The sequence below is a fragment of the Rhinopithecus roxellana genome, chromosome 21 (genome assembly GCF_007565055.1).
Source record: "Rhinopithecus roxellana isolate Shanxi Qingling chromosome 21, ASM756505v1, whole genome shotgun sequence".
In the NCBI taxonomy this organism is placed as follows: domain Eukaryota; kingdom Metazoa; phylum Chordata; class Mammalia; order Primates; family Cercopithecidae; genus Rhinopithecus; species Rhinopithecus roxellana.
Window position 1 is genome coordinate 33,636,749 of NC_044569.1, and position 20,347 is coordinate 33,657,095.

Genomic DNA, 20,347 nt, shown 5'->3' on the forward strand with positions numbered 1-20,347 from the left:
TTAAGTCCAGGGGCTGTGGGAGTGTGGACGAAGGGCCGTAGTCCAGCCTTCCTGGGGAATGGATACTCAGAGAAGGTTTTGGACAGCTGAGATGAGTTCCAGTTGGGAGCAGCTGGGGGTAGGGAGAGTAGGGAAGGAATTCCTGGCAGAAAGAAGAGTGTACTCCAAGTCCTGGAGGTGAGAGAGAACATGCTGTGTTTGGAGGAACTGCACAAAGTTAAGTGTATGTCTAGAACATAGATTCTAGGGGCTGGGGGGTGGCAAGATACAAGCCTGGAAATCAAGAAAATATTTCATTATAACAGCTTTGAAAGCTAGATGAGAGAGCTTCATCTGTAGGGTTGTGGGATCACATTGAAGGGTTTTAATCAGGGATACAATGATCTGACATTTGCAAGTCCCCCTTCCAGAATTCACTCAAGAGACCAAATCGCAGAGCTGAAGGTTGCTTGATGAGCAAACAATTAGAGCAAAAGAGCTGAGTGATTGGAGGAAATGATCCCAGCCAAGTAGTTGAGCTGGGTGATGTATACTTCTGTGATCCTGGGGTATTCTGTCTAAAGAACTGGTTCAGCTATGCAAACTCCTTCCCAACCATGGAGCGCACCCACTGTCTGGATAATCACCACCTCCAAGGTCGCCACTGCTGCATCACCACTCCCGTGTTCCCAGGGTGAGTGCTTATTTCACAGGGTTTCTTGTTAGAATGATGCTTTCCCCGTGAACTCTCAGGTTCCATTCATTAGCAGTGCACTCAGACTTCATTTATTTGGGTAGGTTACCGTGGGAACGACGGCTGCGAGAAATGAGCTCCTGTGGTCTCACTGAGGGGGTGGACCCTGCAGTGGCCGGCAGCTCCCAGTGCACTGGCCGTCCCCACTTTCTGGTGGATTAGTAACAAGAACAACAACAAAAATGCCTGATTGGAGGAGAAGCAGCATGGGGCTCGGAAAACATGAAATGTGAAGCAGAAGCAGTTAGATTTGATTTCTTCTCTTCCATTCACTCCCTGTTCGACTTTGGGCAAGTGACATCATTTATCTGAGCTTTGGTTTGTTTGTGTGTAAAATGGAATTAATGGGGCTGCTGTCCTGTGGTTGCTGAGAAGACTGGAGGGGTTAATGCCTCTGAAAATGTTTCATAAATTGTTGCTTTATACACAGTGTAAAAACAAAGCATGTACTGGAATGCTTATGTTTTTACAAAAAAATTTACCTGCACTTTTCAAACCTAATCCTCAAAATAATCCTTTTTTATAAGAAAACAGAGCCTGCAGGAGATGGATTGTCTTGCTCACGATCAAGGAGCTAGGCAGGTGGGGACAGAATGGATTGTCCATTCTTCCGATTTCTGGACCAGGGCTCCCACGACCGCGCTGCTCAGCTGCTTAGTGCAAGCCAAAGGTCCATCGTGCTGGCTTGCACTGCTCCATCAAGGACTCTGTGTACTTTCCTCCCTTGGAATTGGAAGTGCAGACACTTAATTATAACTTTCGATTGCTTGAAATTATAGGGCTATAGAGTGACTGGCACGTGTTTCTGAGGAAAATCACATTCTACATCCTGAAATAACCATCTCCTTTTTTCATATTCAAGACAAATGCAGGGATCTAGCACATGCATCATACACTCAGAGTGTTTCCTAGGATGACTTGGGAGCTTTGAAAAGAACTCTTTATGGAAATAAGGGGTGGGCTATTACGTCATGCTTCTCCAGCCAGTCGTTTAGGTTTGAACTGATGCTGTCCCAGACCATTGGGAAGAATTTGGAGGACTTATTTATGGCTTCTTGGTAATAGTGAGAGCACTGGCCTCCTGAAAGAGGACCTCATATTGGAGGAGGTGGGGCATTGGGCATAGGGTACATGATGGAATGACAGATGGAAACTTCAGAAATTCATCACGGAGTGGCATTTTGTTTTGAGACAGGGTCTTACTCTGCCTCCCAGGCTGGAGTGCAGTGGCGCAATCTCAGCTCACTGCAGCATTGACCTCCCAGGCTCAAGCAAACCTCCCACCTTAGCCTCCTGAGTAGCTGGGACCATGGCATGCACCACCACGCTCGGTTGATTTTTTGTGTGTTTTTAGCAGAGATGGGGTTTCGTCATGTCACCCAGGCTGGTCTCAAACTCCTGAGGTCAAGCAAGCCACTCACCTTGACCCCCCAAAGTGCTAGGATTACAGGAGTGAGCCACAGAGCCTGGTCTAGGAAACAGCATTTAAAAAACAAACAAACAAACCAAAAAAACCCCAAAAAAACCCATAAATCTATTCTCCCACAGTTCTGGAGGCCACAATTCCGATTTCAAGGGGTTGAAAGGGCTGTGCTCCTTTTGAAGGATTAGGGAAGACTCTGCCCTTGTCTCCTCAGTGTCAGATGACCCCTGGTAGATCTGGACACTCTCTGACCTGCAGCTGTTCACTCCCATCCTGGCCTCTGTCCTCACATGGCCTTCTTCCCTGCATGCCTCCCTGACTCTCCCTCTCCTTTTCCTTATGATGACACCAGTCTTTGGACGTAGGGCCCACTCAAATCTAGTGTAAGTTCATCTTAACCAATTCCATCTGCAAAGACCCTATTTCCAAATAAGATCACATTCTGAGGTTCTGGGTGGACATGAATTTTGGGGGAACATTATTCAGTCTCCTATAATCTTCATTTATAAAGCAGGAGAAAATATACCAAAGCACTTCAAGCAAGTGAAGAGTGTCGAAGATAAATCATTTTAAAGGCCAATATCAACTCAGTCACTGGGTTTTCATTAATTACTAGTAAAACCACCACACCAGCCTCATCAAATGTGTCCACACTACCTAGAACAGCACAGGAGTGGGGGCCTAGTCTTCCACGTGCTTTCACTGAGACCTCCCTTCCCTGGCGTTGGCAGAGCCAGCCTAATCACTGCAAACTGGCCACTTACAGGAGCAGTTCTAGGAAGCAAACTATAATTAAAGCTGATTGCTAACCCATTCCCATGAGAACATCAGCACAAATCTCAACTGATCAGGAAATATTAATTTTTTGATAAAACCTCCATTGGAGGAAACTTGAAATTCTCTATTTTCTCTGTACACACTGGCCAAGTATTTGCACTGGACTTCAAAAAAAATGATTATAATTACAGCAGGTGGAGAAAGTCATTTTTGACAGGATAAACGTGGAGGAAAACCACAAGTAAAGACCCCAGGGTGTAAGGAGTCTTGTTGCTTGGTTGGTGTGGCTGCAGCAGTGGGTGTTTGGAGAAGGAGGCAGGAGATGGCACCTCCTTTCCCAACACCATGCTATTTGCCCTCCAGGTCTTAGTGTGGGCATAATGTCCTGAGTGGACCTGGCATGAGTGGGTGGTCCTCTCTTTCCTCTAGTAGCACCTGGTCAGTGTCTTCATTACGTCTCCCACGCCAGTGCATCCCAAATGCTCGTTTGATCAGTTGCTTTGTTCCAAGACTGAGTTTTCAGAGGGAAGGTTCTATGTCATTTATCTGTCTCTCTCTCTCCTTTTTTTTTTTTTTTTTTTTTTCCTGAGACACGGTCTCACTCTGTGACCCAGGCTGGAGTGCAGTGGCTCAATCACAGCTCACTGCAACTTCTGCCTCCCAGGTTCAAGTGATTCTTCTGCCTCAGCCTCCTGAGTAGCTAGGATTACAGGCACGCACCACCACACTTGGTTAATTTTTGTATTTTTTCAGTAGAGATGGGGTTTCACCATGTTGGGCCAGGCTAATCTTGAACTCCTGGCCTCAAGCGATCTGCCTACCTTGACCTCCCAAAGTTATGTCATTCTTCTTTGTAGTCCTAGTGCCAAGCACCTGCCTGACCAGGACTCACCAAATGTTGTATAAGTAAAATGCTTAAATCAGGGCAAAGCCATATGTCAAGATTAAGCAATGCCTTGGGAATGTTCCAGAATTCTTCAGACAGCTCTGATGTTTGAGTGGAAGAGACACTTTATCTTTCCCTTCTCCATCCTGATCCCTCTGGGGCCATTCAGGCGTTGAGGTAAATAAAGCAGGGTTCATGTACATATATATAAGCCTTGTTTTCTCTTATTTAACCTGAAAATCAGAGAGACCCATGATTTTAAGGAAGGCAAGGACCAAGCCCTGAACAACGCGGACGAATTGTCATTGGAATTTCTGTTTGATGGACCAGAGTTGGGTTGGTGGAGGTGGGAAGTGTGTGAGGATATTGGGAAGGTCATTCAGCTGTGTATTCACAAAGCAGGAAGGAATCACTGAGAGCAGTGTTCCTGCAATAGATTGTATTGTGGTCTCCAACTCCTCGGGCCTCTACCTATTAGAGGGTGTCATGTCCTACTTGCTGCCGTGTGACTGTGAATACTGTCATGGAGGGGACATTTCTCTGTCTCTCTGCCGGGTTTGGCCACTTGACTTCTTTGGCCAATGGAGTGTGGTGGATGTAGCATAAGCTAGGTCAGCGCTGAAGCTTTAATGCCATTGCTGTGAGCTCTGCCAGAGGATGGGTGTGACTAACACACAGGTTGCTCTCTGGGATAAGGAGACACATGTCACAGGGGACTCACAGCTTTCGTACAGTATGAACAAGATATCAACCTCTGATGAGAAATAAGCCTTGATACTGCAAGCAACTAAAATTTTGGGATTGTTAGCACAGCAAAGTTTGCCAATACAATTTCAGATTTGAGCAATTTCAAAAGATCCACTTTTAAAACAGCTGCAATTGCTGGGTGCAGTGGTTGACGCCTGTAATCCTAGTACTTTGGGAGGCTGAGGTGGGTGGATCACCTCAGGTCAGGAGTTTGAGACCAGCCTGGCCAACATGGTGAAATCCCATCTCTACTAAAAATACAAAAGTTAGCTGGGTGTGGTGGCACATGCCTCTAGTCCCCATTACTTGGGAGGCTGAGGTGGGAGAATTGCTTGAACCTGGGAGGTGGAGGTTGCAGAGAGCTGAGATCATGCCACTGCACTCCAGACTGGGTGACAGAGTGAGACTTGATCTAAAAAAAAAAAAAAAAAAGAAAGAAAATCTGCAATCAAAGTAAAACAAAAACACACATTGTGTTAACGTAATACATTGTATTTTTCTAGTTTATTTTTTAATGCTTTCATGTTGCTATTTCACTGAATCCTGGTGGTCACTTTGTTAGGATAGGTATTATAATCTCTATTTTCTGGGTCTAGAAATAAACAAGACTTACTCACATCTCACAGACAGCAAATGGCATAGCTAGAAACTGAGCTCTGGAATTTTTACATTAAACCTCAGGCAATCACACCATGGCTTCCTCTCAACTCAGACGGGGATGGTTAACTGAATCCTGGTGATGTGGTTTAGATCTTTTTCCCCACCCAAATCTCATTTTTAATGGCATGCCATAGTGTTGGAGGTGGGACCTAGTGGGAGGTGATCGGATCGTAGAAGAGGTGTCTCATGTGTAGCATCTTCTCCCCTCTCTCTCTCTCTGCTGCTCTGGCCATGTGAAGTTCTGGCTCCCCCTTTGCCTTCTGCCATGATTGTTGAGTTTCCTGAGGCCTCCCCAAAAGCCAAGAAGATGCCAGCATCACACTTCCTCTACAGCCTGCAGAACTGTGTGCCAATTAAATCTCTTTTCTTTATAAATTACTCAGTCTTGGGTATTTCTTTATATCAACGAGAGAATGGACTAATGCACCTAGTGATGACCGGAATTGCACTAGTTTGGGGGTTCTATTTTGGCCAGGGCTACAGTGGCTTCAACTGTGAATTCTTGACTTGCAAGGATGGAAATGATGCATTCAGTAGTGACCCCTAGGGATGGGTCTCTGTCTTGTTTACAAAAGGGTCAAAATAAATGCACATTCATTTCTATACAAAATATGCTGGAGAAAGTGCTAGAACACTCATGCATATTCCTGCACACATCACCTTAGGAATGGTATGAATCAACATTGCTGGTTGCAAATCGAGTTGATATTAAAAATGTTTACCAATGAGAATGCACAAACACTGACCAATAAAAAAATCCATAACCTGGAGCATCTCTGGGAGAGGGTCTGTCCATGTTTTTTGGACAGTAATGAGGACTTTGTCAGCAAAAGAGGCAGCAGTAGTTGTGGGGTGTGCCTTATGGTGATTTGGGGTATTTTAACCAATGTATGTAGAACTAGTTCAATGTTTAACAATTGGTGCAACAGAATCTGTGCATAATAATTAAATACCAGCCATATTTATTTGCAAAAAGGAAAGTGATTTGTTAAGAGGCTGTCTGGTAGTTCCCATAGTTCAAGAAGGACCTGGAGGACCAGGCCTGAAAAGGACTCGAGGGAGGTGCAGCACAGACAAGCTCCTGCTAGAGGCTGGCTGGGGCATGGCATTCATTCTGAGGTGGCCACCCCTGAGCTCTTGTCTGCAGTGCAGCTGGAGCCATCATTAACAGTTTACCCTGTGCCTTTGAGCCACTCTCAGGGACTCATTCCTGAGCAAGGAGCTCCCTGGCTGCCTGGCAGCTACTAGGTGTCAAGGAGGGAAAACATCTTTCTTTCTTCAGCTCCCTACCAACCTTGGCAATACTTCCAACCAGGAGAGGAGCTTGGGTGCTGGACAGCCGGCAGGAAAGATGTCTCTTCAGCAACTGGATTTCATTATGTCCCAGTGGCCTCACAATGGCTGGCCACCCACTGAAAGACCACTTTGAGAACAGGTTGTGCTTTTCGTCTTAACATACACAAACCCTGGTAAATATTTCCATGGTGCCCTACATTTATTTTTCCTTCACAGATTGGGCCTTCCTGTAACTGCATGGTCCATATTTGTCTTCCGTGACTGATTGAAAGCTCCATGAGCATGCAGGGCTCTGATGTCCTAGACACAGCTGTATTCAAAGACCTAGAACTCAAAATACACTCTCAACAAATGAAAGGTGTAAGATGCATTGCCCCTTACTCTATCTATCTGTCCCACTGAGAATGTACATTCTTAGGGCAATGCTTTTTATTTTATGGCAGGCACTGTATGACTTGCTGCAGCTTCAGTAAGTGCTACACACTGACGACAGAAGTGTAGAGTCTCCCAGTTCAGGAGTGAGAAGTTCAAGGTCAAGGTGTTGGCAGGGCTCATTCCTTCTGGGGCTGTGCAGGGGAGTCTGTTCCAGTCCTCTCTCCCAGCTTCTGGGGTTGTCAGCAACCTCTGGCCTTCCTTGGCTGGTAGAAACATTACTCGAACTCTGCCTTCATCGTTGCGTGGCATTTTCCCGTGTGTGTGTCTGTCCAAATTTCCTCTTCTTGTAAGGACACCAGTCATATTGGATTAGGGCTCACCCTAACGGTATTATTTTAACTTGATTAACTCTGTAAAGCCCTATGTCCAAATAAGGTCACATTCTAATGGATTGAGGATTAGGACCCAACATACCTTTTTTTGAGGGGATATAATACAACTTACAACAGGTGTTACATTTTTTGTTTTAATTTTCTTTTCTGTAATTTTGTGAGTCCTGGCAACTGATATTAAATATATCATTGGGAAATCCAAATAAATGTATAAGATAGGGAAAGACTGAAGAAAGATTGATAAAAGGAATCCATCATACTCCTCTCTTCCCCACTCCTAGGTTAAAAAAAATGCAACCTCACTTGGAAAATGAGGTGTATGGTGCTATGGTGCCTGTCGCCTGCCTGCTGATGTAATTTGTTCCCTTGGCTGCAAATCAGCCTGTGATACTGAGCCCCCTCCAAATGCCCTCTTGAGCGGCAAATCAAGAAGATTCATTCCTCCATTGTGTCTAGAAGAGATAGATCGGAAAGAAACAGAGCTCCCACGCTATTTTTATTCAGAAAATAGAAGGTAAAATATCTCGCTGCACTTGCTAAGCTTTGTCTCTCATTAGAGTGGAACAGGGCACCATCCGCCTTGTGGAACAAGTTTTCTTCCCTCCTAAATGGAAGATGTAAGTTCAATGGGTATCGGATCAATACTAATTTTATATTTAGGCTCAGGATTTATTTGCTGCAAGGCAGGACAGGGTGAGCCATTCTGTCTGCTGTTGAAATTGCTGGGTATGTCCCATGCAGTAGGCTGGAGGGCCAGATGTTTCCCTGGACAGCATCTTTAGGGCACTGAACTAATGCCTCTGTCAACACGAGAAAATAATAAGGTTGCACTCACTAAAGGGAATTCTTTCTTCACAGATTTGTATTAGCTGTAAAATTTCCGTCTGAAACCCTGACACAGACAGAGGGAGAAGCTAAAATAACTGGAGGGAACAACCAACTAAGGATAAGTGAGTGGCGTGTGCATGTATGTCGCATTTAATGGTGCATGTGTGGGGGGCCTGTCCCTGGAGACTGCTCTAGAGAGAGGCTTAGAGACAACACAAAATGAATTGGGAACCTGTAGGAAAAGGAATGTGCTACAGTTAAGAGACACATTTTTACCAACTCACATTTCCACCTGGCATTTCTGCAAAGTTCTGCTATAAAAATGACTTTAGATTTTCTGACAGAGTTTTGAGATAGGTAACTATACCGAAAATGAAACGAATTGATTTTTTTTTTTTTCTAGACATGTGGACAGAAAAATGTTTAATTTTTTTTACCTTTGAAACTGTCACTTGCAAGCTCAACTCCGGGTTATGTGTTAGTTGCTGGGCAGAGCTGGCCATTCTGAGGGAGGCCAGCTGCGAGGGTCATGGTAGAGCCTGGCATTGGTGGGAAATGACAAACACCAGGTGAATGTAAGGGGATGAGGGGCAGGGCTGCCCTGTAGAGAGGGTGCGGCTAGACTTCTCAGGGGACGAGGGGCAGGGCTGCCCTGTAGAGAGGGTGTGGGGAGCCTGGAATTTAGCTATCAGGGGGAGGTGTCCACTCTACCAGCTAGAGGTCAATTTAAAAAAGAGCTAGCCAGGCATGGTGGCTCATCCCTGTAATCCCAGCACATTGGGAGCCTAAGGTGGGTGGATCACGAGGTCAGGAGTTCGAGATCAGCGTGACCAATATGGTGAAACCCCTGTCTCTACTAAAAATACAAACATTAGCAGGGTGTGGTGGTGCACGCCTGTAATCTTAGCTACTCAGGAGGCTGAGGCAGGAGAATCGCTTAAACCTGGGAGGTGGAGGTTGCAGTGAGCTGAGATTGCACTACTGCACTCCAGCCTGGGCAACAGAGCAAGACTAAAAATAAAAATAATAAAAAAAAGAGTCTCAGTCAAGTTGGACCTCAAGAAAATGCCTTTTTGGTGCCTGAACAATTCATGATTGTCGATTTCATATCCAGGGACACAATCAAATTGCCATGTGAAATTAACCATGATGCCAGGTGAGAGGACCCTGCTGGTGGTAACTGCCCTTCACTGCTCCACTGTCCAAAGCCGCCCCTTCCTTCCTAACGCCAGGGGCAGCCGCTCAATTATTTTTCACAGAAAATGTGCCAATGCTCGAACTGTTTAACCCCAGGAGATGCGCAAGGATATCTAGAGATTCAGAGACTTTAAAACTGCATCGCATTTTACTATTTCTGCCATTCACTTCCAATCAAAACTCTCTTCCCCCTCATCAATCTCCATTTATAGTTAAGTTTAAAAGTAAAATCATTATAGAAAAGTTAGATATGAGTACTAGTACATGGTTATCTTAATTTCCTTGATATTATTTGATGCATATTATGGTAGAAAGTGTGGGATCTGGAGCCATCCTGCCTGCATTTGAATCCAGGGTTTTCCCAACTGCCTGTGTGACTTTGGAGACATTGTTTGTCTTCTCACTCCCTCAACTGCCTCACCCTTGAACTTCACGGATGACCTTCGCTTACAGGACATTTTGAAGCAAGGGTCTTTATCAAATGACATCTTGCCCATTTCCGTGCCTAATGCCAAAATGTGCTTTGCTAGGAGGACATGAGGATTTTATTAACCTTAAATTTGTTGAGTGTCTGCCCCGTGCCAAGGGTGTGTGCTTGTTTTGATCCGCCCATCCACTATTTGCCATTCCGGCTTTCAACTCAGAAGATAAGTGCTTTGCTTGAGTGCTGAGTTGATAGATGGCAGCCCAGCAGACTGAATCCTGGCACTGGAATTCTGGATTCAATGTTCTTCCCATTACGCCATGGCCAACCATCTGCTATGGGAGGTGGCCCCGCCCTGAGCTCGCACATAGTGCCATGGCCGAGAACCGGGAGGAGGACCCGCACTCTGGGCTGGATAGCCCTCCCTCCCTCCTACCACGGTGATATGGTTTAGGGCAGCCTTTCAATCTTTCCGAGCCTCCGTTTCCTCATATGGCTTAGACATTCTACAGATTTGCTCTAAAACTACACATTTTAAGAAAGTGGTGCTGGTGGAAACTTTGTACTAAAATTTGTGCCAGGGCCTCCCATGGTTGTTGTCGGCATTCCTTCCTGAGCGTTTTGAGAATTTCTTGCTCTCTTCTGCATCTTCTGGCGCACACCATCCGCCCCCCACGCCCCCCACCGCACACCGTGCACTGACATTGTGATGAGCTTTGCGACATTTGGAATAAGGTCTTTGTGTATGAAATTAAATGTCAACCTGCTTGAGTTGCTTCCAAATTTCCCTGAGAAACTTATGCTGGCATTTAATTTCTGATTAATATTATACTCTGAAACTTCTGGAGCTCAATATGCTTTTGTAGAAAGCATTTTTATTTTTTATTTCTTAAAGAAACCTGGGAAGTTCACACCGGAGAAGTTATTTCAAAAGCTCAGTTCTATCCGCTTTTGCCGACACTGGGAGGTGCTGTGTGCAAGAGTGACGTATTTTCCTGTCTGAGCTTGGTCTGGCCCACTGATGCCAGCCGGTTTACCTTGTAACAGCGCTCGGGATCCTTTCTAGGGACTGCTAAGGTCATTGCGATTTGCTTGCTTGAAGCTCTGAAAGGCCTTTTCAAGGCTGGAGGTTGTTTTCTCATCAATATGCTGGCTCCATTTCCTTGTTCTAAAACTTCTGGGTTCTGACTGATGATCAATTCAGATTGGAGGATGCCTGTGATCCCTGAGAGTTAATGGTCTTTCAAAACCTAATTTCAGGGGGAAGATCTAAGGAGAATTAAGAGTAAGAAAAATGTGTAAGGGATCATATTAATCAGTTTGCAATCATTCAAACTTCAAAGAAAATTTCCTTTGAAAACAACTAATTTGCACAGCTTTCAGCCCATAATGACTCTCTATAAATTATCAGCAGAAATTTTATGTCAAAAGTCATATGCTTTAAGCTTTACATTTTAACCTCTGTTTAGCTGTCTTTTGTGCATGGAGACTAATTTTATCTTCCTTTAGGCCTCATCCCAGACTCTTTTAAAAAAAACATTTCAGAGGGGTTTTCTTGCATCACCTGCTTCTGGGGCACGTTATTAAGACAACTACCCCCAGGTCTCTGCCCATCACATTTCAAGAACACTTCTTTTGAACTAAAGAATCATAAAGTTCACCTGCTGGCAGGTTGTGCAGGCTGGAGGGACTTTTCCCAGAACAGCCTGAGCTGCGAGCAGCTGTCTTACAGCAGCACTGAGCACAGTGCTGTGGTCTCCATATAATCCCGCCAGAAGCAGGACGTACCACTTGACGTTGAACCATGTGAGCCAAGATGTAATCACTGGCATCTGCGTATGGCCTTTTGTCCTCTGATCAGAACTGAGTTTGGGGAAAGGGTTTTAGATCTACAGACCATTTGCTTTCATTTAACTTCCATTTTAAAATTAAGTTGACATAAGCGACTCTTAAAAGCCTACCTGGTGAAATTTGCCTTTTCCTAAATGATAGAAGAAGAATCTTAGCCAGATCATCACTCTGTGGCTTGAAGAGCTGACCCAGTTAAATCAGAGCTAGATTAAGCAGCAACAATAACAACAGTAACGAACAAACAGGTCAAGTTGTTTGTGCCATATTTAATCTTTGCAAAGGTCTGCTCACATCTTAGGCTGGTCTGGGATAAGTCTTTGCAGCCTGCACAATCTGCAGGCAGCTGACCTTCATGACCTGGAGGGAAAATGCTTCCAGATAATGATATTCCAAGGGACGACCTGGTTGACCACAGTTAACTCTACCAATTTGAAGCAAAGAGGAAAAATGTGGATTATATGAGGCTGAAATATATTCTGGCAAAGGCCTTTTCAAGGGGGCGGGTGGTTCTAGGCTCAGGAAATAAAGCAGAACAGCTGCTTCTTTGATTCTCTTCCTCCTCCCTCTCCCCTTCTTTCCCTCTATCTCTTTCTTCCTCCTTTTCTCTCTTCACATAATTTATTGCAAATATATTAACAAAACACTTCATATTAGAGCAATTCAAATGTACAGGGCACCTCAAGTGACTGGCAACTGGAACAGGTCATCAGAAGAAAAACAGGTGCGCATGCTCACTTGGTTGTTTTGCTCTATTTATTTTGCCCATTCGGTCTGCAGTGAGCTGCAACACCCTCCATTTCAGCTAGTTGGATCTGCAGAAAGATCCTAAAAATCTATTTTCCACTGAGGATAAACTCTGCAAGGTGTTATGGGTTTTCACCTTTTCTTCTTGATTTATAGTTGAGAAAAATGAGGCCCAGAGTTGCTCAGTGGTTTTTGTCAGATCACTCAGCTAATAATAGGCAGCAAAGCCAGGACAAAACCCTCTGTTTTCAGACCCTCCGCTGATTAACCTTTCTACTCCCATAGTGGCTTCTTAAGCTTTAATGCCTGATGCTATTGAGTAGAGAAAACTCGCTCTTTATTGTGTTTCCTTATTGCTCAAATTTTTACAGATTCAAGATGTTTTTTGAAAAGAGAACTTTCCTGAGGTAAGCAAGTATTTCAGTAATGCCCAAAGCATTTTTTTTTTTTTTTTGGCTTCAGCTCACTTCTGACTCATGTCCCTTGATAACTGAGTTCTTCTTCACCAGGAACCTTAATTATTTTCATCACTGGTTCTTCAATTGTTCCTTGGCCTGATTTCTTCTGTTGTGTTAGATGCTTGATCATGAAACAGGAAGCCTGAGAGCTGGGTGCAAGCTCCACTTCCGTTCTCCTCTAAGCCAGAGCTGGGTGTGGCCCAAGGACATTGTGTCATGGGACAGTTTTCTTGGATGTTACCTTATTTGTAGCAATTTAGAATTTCAGAAGAAATCATCCAAAATGCTTTCCTCTCTTCGTGACTTTCAAGAGCTGACCTTAGCAGTAAGCTCAGGTTACCGACTCCCTTGTCAGCTCAGCAGCCTTTGGAAAGAAATGGCTCTAGAATCTCAGGGGTGTCCAATCTTTTGGCTTCCCTGGGCCATGTTGGAAGAAGAAGAATTGTCTTGGGCCACACATAAAATACACTAACTCTAGTGATAGCTGATGAGCTTAAAAAATCGGAACAAAACAAAACGAAACAAAACAAAACCTCATAATGTTTTAAGGAATTCGTGTTGGGCTGCATTCAAAGCTTTCCTAGGCCCCATGCATCCGACAGGCCACAGGTTGGCCAAGCTTGGCTCTAGGTGATGTGAATTGCTTCAGGGCTTACCTGCGTCTCACATTAAAGACCATGAAAGATGGGGAAAAGAGAGTAACTGTGTTGGGTAATAAATCGAGCTTTTACACATGCAATTAGTGCTCAGGGTTTCTCATGTCATAAACATGAAGCTCTTCATATATGCCTATGTGAGGACGATTGTCTAAATAGTTAATAATTAGTTTGGTGGAGACCCTGAGCATCAGAGTGGACCATGCCAGGAGACAGAGCTGTGAGAAGGGTCCTGGAGGTGTCTACAATGCCCCTTTGTTAAGTATTTGTATATCTAAACATAGCTAAATGTAGGAAAGTTTCAGTAAAAATATGGTAAAATAATAAAAAAAAAATGATCCACCTGTCTAGGGCACTTACTGTGAATAGAGCTTGAAGGCCTAGAAATTGCCCTGGGTGAGTCAATAAGTGAGTAAATGGTGAGTGAATGTGAAGCCTAGGACATTACTGTCCACTACTGTAGACTTATAAACACTGTATACTTGGGCTACACTAAATTTATTAAACAAATTTTTTTCTTTAGTAACAAATTAACCTTAGCTCCCTATAATTTTTTACTTTATAAACCTTTACATTTTTTTAACTTTTGAGTCTTTTATGACAACACTTTGCTTAAAACACAGAAACATTCTACAGATTGTGTATAAGAAAATAAAAATATTTTCTTTCATTATATTCTATTTTGTAAGCTTTTTTGTATTTTTAATTTAATTTTTGTATTTTTTATTTTTAAACTTTTTTTTGTTGTTGTTAAAAAGTAAGACACACACACACACATTAGCCTATGTCTTTAATGTGATCACACTAGAATTTTATCACATGGTTGGGTATTTGCCATTACAGTCACACCCACCATTTACCTATTGGGTGCTTACTATTTTCCAAGAACTTTTGTATTATATTTTCTATAATTCATGTAATATTAGTAGACAATATTTTATGTAATTTTGGTTAGTCCTTCTAACAATTCATAGTTTGTGTTGCCATCTGGATTTGCAGTTGAGATCATGGTGCCTGAGAACAGGTAAGCCCCTGAGACCTGGGCCATGGGGTCACTGCGTTGGGGTCTGAGCCTGTGGCCAGCTGATGTGAGGGCCCTGCTCTTGGCCAGGTCTTCCACGGCCTGACTCCCAGCTGTAATGTGAGGTCTTCAGGGCTCTTTGCCTTAACACACTAAGTAGATTGTAAGACAAACAGCTGGAAACCTGGCTGACAGAAGGGCAAGCTCATGTTTTCTGTCTGTGTTCTTAGGAGCTCACGATCTCCTTGCTTTCAAACATTTTTCATGCATTTCACAAAATAAATGGGAAGTTGTGATTTCTATTTGATATACCCTCAAAAACTGGCAAGAGATATTTAGGGTCTGGGCTTTTGTTTGGAGAATGAGATGTAGCATTAAATGCCAATGTATGCATCCCACCAGCTTATATTGAAAGCTGGGTTTGTAATCCACGAAAGCTGCCTCTTCAATTTCAAAACAATACATAATTCCCACCCAGTTTATTTGTTGAGCACATCTCATTTATCAATCTCTGATATTGTTGAGGAGGCTGCAGCTGTTGCCCTCTTTTCTCTTTCATCTTATCTCTTCTTCTCTGTCTGGGGAGGAAGGAGCTGTGCAGGCACGTAAGTGGTTGACTGGCTGACTGCCGGTGCCCCCTGGAGAGCACTGAGCAAGCAAGGTCCAGGCTGACTCACAGCAACCTGGACCACCCTGCTTGTTTAAAGCTAGGATAAAACAATGCCCAAACCATCTCCCTAAGTTCTTTTTCATCCAGCATCCCTAGATTGATTAGCTTAAGGCTGGGATCTTTAAACGCTTCAGTCATTTCTCTGAATATCAGAATGATTACTGACAGTTCATATCTTCCATTCGCATTCAGATTTCTTTAGCATCACAACCACAGAAGCTTTCTATGGGGCACAGAGGGGCTGCACTCCTGCTGATACTGCCCCTCCAACACCTGGGCAGTGTCCATGGCCAGGACTGAACACCTGAACACAGAGCTGCAGCATCACTGTCTCCTCCAGGGATTTGGTCCAGCCTTGTTTAAAGGTGCCAGGACAGACACAAATTAAAAATAAAAGGTTTAATTCTCCCCATTATTAAAAGATTTTATCTTAGAAAACATGCAATTCTAAGAACTTTCTCCTCTCTTTGAAAGGTATATAAATTATTTTGGAGACTAGATGGTCTTTTGTCAGCTTTATGAACCAGGAATGTCTTTCTTAGGGAATGGGGAGCTACCTCTTGGAAATGTTAGCAAAAAGGGATATAATGAGCTGCCATCTTCTACTTTCTCAAGACCTTAGGAACATAACTTCAGTGGGCATCTGGCTCCAAGCTGCAAAACTACCTGGCAGTATAAAGATATGACAAGTTTGTTTCTCCTCTGCATAAAGCCAGCTGGGCTAATAGGGATGTTCACCCCAATTACCAGGTAAAGTTATTGTGAGCTGTGTGACAAACAGTGCTGTCAAATCCTCTTACCTGAGGACTGGTTATCATTTATCTGGATAACATGTATGGAATGGGCTGTGTCTGCCTGGCTGTATCAATGGGTAAGCTTTCTTTCTGTCTCTAATCTTCTAGGGATTGCTGGCAACGCACATCACTTTCTGGCTTAAAGCTTACTCAATAATAAAAGTGTTTTTTCATTTGTTTATTTGTTTTTGTTTTTTTCCTAGCACTTTTGTAGAGAGGATTTCCGGGTTGGGAGAAGATTTTGTCTTTAGTTATATTTTCTTGACAAGGGGTAGGGTGGGGAGAGTGGGGGGGGTCTTCATCCTATCAGCAGGGGGAGCCCCAGCTCCTGCGGGGTCTAGAGACCCTCAGCTTTCTCCTGGGCTGCTTGGTGCCCTGTCAGCACGCTGTCATCATGCTCTTCCCTCCATCATGCTGAGGAGTGGGGTGCGCTAACAGCTTCCACCCAGACTCTAGCAGCCTTCTGCCAGGGACCCTCTTTGGGAAGGAGGTTCTTTGCCTCCATTCCTCACTTTCTAGGGAGGTATCCTCTCCTCACGGCTTCTTCAATTAGCTTCTCCCATTTCCCAACCTTCTAGGGCACAGAAGTGACTTCATGGGTTGAATTTTGTTCCCCTACCTCCAAATTTATAACTTGAAGTCCTAACCCCCAAGCACTTCAGATTGTGACCGAATTGGAAGATAAGGTCTTTCAAGCTGTGGTTAAGTTACAATGAGGTCCAGTGAGTGGACTGTACTTCAAACAACTGGTGTCCTTAAAAGAAGAGGATACGGGACACAGACACACACAGGGGAAGGACCCTGTGAGGACACAGAGAGAGAAGATGGCAGTCCACCAGCCAAGGAGAGAGGCCTCAGGAAAAAGTGACTCTGCCAACATTTGGATCTCAGACTTCCAGCCTCCAGAGCTGTCAGAAAATAAATTTCTGTTGCTTAAACCTCTCAGTCTGTAGCACTTTGTTATGGCAGTGAGAACTAACAGATCCAATGATCCAGGGTGTATCTGAGGGATATCCTCTGGTTGTCTGACTATTTTACTTATAGATGAGGATTCTTAGTCACCTGAGCCCCCAGAATCTCCAGTTTAAATAATACAAAAAATATCAATGTGGTCTCTTCCTACACGTGTTTGTGTAAGAATCTAATAATCCAATCTCCCCCCCCCCCCCCCCCATTTAGTGGAGGCAGGTCCACAAACGTTTTGGTAAACATACGCAAGCTCCCTCCGTCCAGTTCTGCACCTAGCCTGCCTGTGCATGGCATGGTAGTGAGCAGCCGTGACCTAATGAAATAGGTTAGAGTTTTACCAGCTTTGTGCTTCTGATGTGCATCTTTTGGAAACAGGAATATTTTTCTGTCAAAATGGATTCAGGGTTTATTTTGACTGTGTTATTTATGCTGTGATTCATCTGTGCAAAAAACTAAGCCATGGAAGATAGTTTCCATTTGCTGTAAACCTGGAATTTCTATTGGTCCATCCTTAGTGTGGGGATTCGGGGATAGATTCCAGGTACCTGTTTACCATGGCTCAAGGGGCATTCCTGTGTTGACCAGGATGTTGCTTTCCCCCGGGCAAGAGAGTGAAGGTCTTGCTGCACCAGGTAGAAATATTTTTGGGTAAAGTTTGATTTGCAAATCATGGATGAGTTTATTCCAGGCAGAAATAAAGCATTTGATTAAACTGCCGTTTATGGGAGTCATTAGCGTCTGCTGTGCACGCTTGATTGCCTGTGTGCTTAGAGCTCGAGTCTCATCTGGGATGCTCTGCATTAGGACTTCTAAGCAGAACACAGCCTGTTGCTTCTTCCATGTGGTTTGCGTTGATCAAACTTCTATTTTGTGGTGTTCTGAGAATGGGGAACACGATTGGCTGCGGAATAGCAGCAATAATATCATTAGAAACCAGAGCACTTATCCAGTCATCATCATTTGCAGTGCTAGCATGAACGATGGTGGTTAGAGAATGCATCGTGTTTGGACAGCGTTTTATTACTTAGCATTTCCCCCTGCTTGCTGGGGGCGATGATTCCTGAGTTCTAAATGAATATGAACACAGACAACAAAGAACTGCCTCAGTATCCCAGGGACCATGCCGACTATCTCATAGTCACTTTCTCATGACAATCTTGATTGATTCTTCCGGGAAGTTTGGTTACTACACAGGCTTAAGGCAGTCTCTTTTTTTCTTGCCATCTTGACAATAACATGTCTCTTCCCTCCAAGTGAAATACAAATGCATCTTCAGGGTGGTATTCCTTTAACCTGAGCGTGTAAGTTTTATGATTAAATATTTATCAAAATTAAATAAATCGTGTGGTTAATTATAACACCGATAAAGGTTTCTTTTCCTGCTGTGGAGACTGGCTCCAGAAAACAACCCAGGCTGCAATTGCTTGCGTGAGCCGCTAGGTGGTGCGCTGAAGAAAGCACGCGTATGCAGCTTCGTAAACGGCCGAGGAAATAAATAATGGGGTCGCTTGATGGGTTTGGGGATAAATAATGACTGTTTGCTTTTTTTTTTTGACAACTTTGATAGAGATCTTGCGAATGAAATATCAGCTTGACAACCTCCTATCTGTTCAGCACAAAATCAATTATGTTTCTAGTTAAACATTAGGAATGGAGAGATTTGATTCAAATGTAGGCATGAGTCTCATTTTATTTTTTATTTTAGAGCAGTTCCTGCTTTTCTAAGGGCAAATAAAAAAGTTACAAAAGAGAATGAAAGAACAAAAACCCCAAAGCACTGTCTATTCTCTTCATTCACCTGTAGGAAACAACCTTGCCCATGAGGTCTCTATCCTGTCTGGTTTTAAACTTAAGATTGTAAAAACTTTTTATGCTAGATATTATCTCCTGGTAATGGAAGCAATGAAAGGCCTGAAAATATTTATGATGCTCAATACATAGTCAGTGTATAGCATTGTTCTCCCGTTACGTAAGTATCTTTATTGGTGTAAAATGATTTAGCCACCTAGCCAGTGGCGTACAACCACTGAAAGAGAAAACAAAAATTCTCACCAGGAGCCCAGTGGAACACACACTGTGAAATTTAACTACAGGAACCCTCTCCACGGGCTCCTTCTCCTTCCCCAGCTCTACCTACAAACTGTTACATTTTTATCTGGATTACTTCTGTTAAGAGCTTGACTGATCTAAGCTTTAAATCAGGTACTTAGCAAGCATTACTGGATAGAATAGGTTTGTTCATGAGCTTTCTCAATGTTTTTATTTTACATTTTGTTGATATAGACCTTTTGCATTAGCTGCAGAAGAGCCATCCCTTAAACAGGGAGCTCAATAAGCATCATAAGTGTAGGCAAGAATAGGTGTGACCTCTGTAGACAGCAATTTGTCCAATAGTACAACATTTAAAATACGTATCTCCTTTAATCTAGTAATTCCAGGACTAGGAATTTAACCAGCACACATGCTTGCACAAATAGTTAGCAGTATATATGTGAAGATTTTTTTAAATTGCAGCATTGTTTGCAACAAAAAAGAAGCCTACAAACAACGTGAATATTCACCACTAGGGACTGGTTCTGTGAGGGTATCCATAATGGAAAATTGTGCAGTAATTCAAACAGATTAATTCTGTTTATTTATATTTACTGGTATGTTGTCCATACAGTGATACATCTTAAACAACATTCAAGAAATATTAAGTGAAAAAATTGCAGAATAATATTCATTTATTTTTAGTTTTAGTTTTTGTGAGTACATGGTAGGTGTATATATTTATGAGGTACATGAGATGTTTCAATACAGGCATGCAATGCGAACACTCATCTACTCTCTCAAGCAGTTATCCATTGAGTTGCAAATAATCAAATTACACTCTTTATTTTATAATGTACAGTTATTATTGACTATAATCACCCTGTTGTGCTACCAAATAGTAGGTCTTATTCATTCTTTCTAACCAGAATAGTATTTATGATGTGGTGTCATTTGCATAAAAAGGATTTATCAATTATATCAATAGATAGATAGATAGATAGATAGATGTGTGTGTGTGTGTGTGTGCTTGAGCAGCACAGAAAAACCTGGAAAAACACACAAAAATGGTAACTGTTATCTCCAAGAAATGGGGCCAAAGAGAAAACATAAAATATGATTTTCCTCTTGATTTTGTATGTTTTCCTCACCAATGACTTCTTTTTTTTTTTAATCCTGTGAATATGTATTTTTTTTTTTTAAACAAAGTGAGTTTCCTCTGCAGGTTACTGTCTAAACACCACAGGAACGTCCTGAGCCTCACTGAAAGATGTGTGAGCCTCTCTGCGATGTCCTGCAGAAGCCCTGAGAAACTGAGTTTAAGCTCTTTTATATTGCAGAGCAGAGAAGCTGCTTGGTCCTCTTGCATTCCCAGTCAGAGTCCTGCTTCTCTTCCTGGCAGGTATTTGCACACC

The 20,347-nt window shown here is 43.1% G+C and overlaps 1 pseudogene; it reads right to left on the bottom strand.

Moving 5' to 3' along the window:
* The window catches only part of LOC104675810, a 120,977-nt pseudogene that overhangs the window by 90,118 nt on the left and 10,512 nt on the right, over nt 1–20,347 (bottom strand).